The following is a 2,595-nucleotide window of genomic DNA, read 5'->3' on the forward strand; positions in this document are numbered from 1 at the left end:
GGTATTGAAAATGGGCTATATAGGGCCCATATAACTGTACCAACAGATTTAAGGTTTCCTCCAGATATTCGGTATTTTGAGAATTTTTTGTCACAGTTTTCACGGGAATCGTTTTTAATGGCAGAAACTTTCTTGTACAGATCGTAATATTATTACCAAACTTAGATCGAGTTCGGAGGTGGGCAATATCGATCCATTCCTGCAGGCACCTCCCCAACAAAATATCAAAATTTTTAAAAGAAAATAATTAATCTCATGGAAAGAGAAAGGTTCGTTCGATTTTTGTCTCAATGTTGGTAAATCCTAATATTTTTGTCATTGCTAAGTCAGATGCGTAAATTGGCAGTATCAGCCCCTTCCTTTAGTATATAATCGGAAAAATCATAACACTTTTTGTTGAGAATGAAATCAATTGCTTCTGTAGCTCGAAGGACTAAAGGTGAAAGTATATAAAAAGCTTTTTTGACTGGCTGAAGTCTTCGGCTGGCTTCTTAGTAGAGGAATAAAGAAGTTTTAGGTTGACTTAGTTGGATTTTGGCCCACCGCACCTTTTCCAAATAAGCCAGCCGATGTGTTCTCACCTCTAATGTTGAAAGAAAAAAGCAACAGCTCTGTTAGGGTGTAGTATCTATTATGCCTGCGAATAAAATAAATGATCATAACTTGCTTCCAAGCGCATAATCGACCTGCTTCATATATGTCGGTTTCTGTATATCGCAGAATTTCATTGTCTTCTTCATAAGAAGGGTATACATCCTCCTTTTAATAATATTTTTTAGATGGAACCTTTGTTGTCCTTCCTCTGTTGTAGCTTCTATGTTGTTTGTACCTCCACTATTCTATGGAGGGTATATTAGCTTTGTCATTCCGTTTGTAACTCCCAGAAATGTTCATAATAATCCCTACAAAGTATATATTCTGGATCAGAGTAAAATTCTAAGACGATCTAGCGATGTCCGTCTGTTTGTTGTAATCACATTATCTTATCGACCAAATTAAGATAGAAGGCTAACATTTTGCATACATACATAGTTTACCAGTAGATAGGTTATGTTCGAAAATGGACCATGCCGGTCCACGTTTTGTATAGCCCTCATATAACGGAACCGCCCGATACTCTGTGTTTTGATGATTTCAGCAACATTATTCACCGGAATTGTAACAAATTTCATATTTAAAGTTCGTAAAGGTTCTACAGCCTATGACAAAAAAATCGTATGCTGGTTCAGATTTTCGTATAGTCCCACTCTAACGGTTTCATCTTAAGTAGTGGTAGTTTTCGGATTTTTTTTCTAATTTTTCAAGTTCCTTCCAAATGTTGGAGGGTACTAAATGTTCGGCCCGGCCGAGCTTAGCTGCTGTTTTACTCGTTTTTTTTTTTTTTTTGAAAACTGCTCGAGATTTCAATCTTTAACACTCACGTTGGTGTCGTTTCTCTTTGACTTTTTTCGTAATCATACCATCTTCCTTACTTCGTTCTTTATCTTTATTTTAGGATTTTTTCGTCGTGCTACTTCATTTGGTTTCCACATTGCTTAGTAGTAATGCATTTACACTAGTCCTAAAATCTCTCTAGATCTAGTACTTCCCCACAACGGGTCAAAATTTTGGATACTCTTTTCAAACTTCGTACATATAACTTTTATAAGATGCGAAACAAGTCAGCCTTTTTTTCTTCAAATTTCTACAAACCATAGATTTATATAAATATTCTTTTGGAACCTCCCCAGCAAGGTGTTAACGTTTTGTATAATTATAACCCCTATAAGAAGTCATAGATTTTCTTCAAACATCATTGTATATATCAATATTTTTATCTACCATAAATCTATTGTAAATTAGAGATATTTCGCTCCACTACTTCTGGTACCTCCCCCACAAAATGTTAACATGTTCAGCTATATTTAGATCGGACAATTTAACTTATTTCTGCATCTCTAACCCCCTATGAGCTTTAACGAAATACCTACTGTGAATTACTTCTGGCAAAGGATATATTTTTGCCAGTTAAATTTTGGGGTTTTTTATTCTCTTTTTCTGCAAACTACTACATTGGTGTTAAGTTTTCTACTTTTTTTCGCCACTTTACATTTTTGTAGCAATTTTAAAAACCATTTAAAACTAATTCTCTTGAAAATTGTACGAATTTCCCCTTTCACTTTTTTCCAAACCATATTTTAATGACTTGGCGATTTGCTTAACCATTTTAAGTTGACATCACCGAACAACACACAACCAGAGCTTTCAAGAATGTTGTTGTTATATGTCTTGTTTTCGTCTTATGAAGAAAAAAATCAAAACAAGTGCATTTGCTAAGCCTACCTAACAGTCAGCCAACCAACCAGCCAGCCATCCAACTAGCCTGTAGCTTTGTTATTGTTTTGGGGTTTGTTTTGTTTGTACCGTTATGTTTTGGCTGACTCTTGTGTGTGTGTCGTAGAGGAGGTTGTGAGGCTCTATGTTGTTTTTTCCTCCTCACTGTATGTTGTATGTCCGTATGATGTTCTTCATTGGAATTTGTGTGGTATGTGCGGTGTGAGCCCACGGTCGTTCCCCATTCAGTTTTATGTTTGCAATTGTTTGATGAAAATCTAC

Source organism: Musca domestica, unplaced genomic scaffold (assembly GCF_030504385.1).
Source record: "Musca domestica strain aabys unplaced genomic scaffold, Musca_domestica.polishedcontigs.V.1.1 138, whole genome shotgun sequence".
Classification (NCBI taxonomy): domain Eukaryota; kingdom Metazoa; phylum Arthropoda; class Insecta; order Diptera; family Muscidae; genus Musca; species Musca domestica.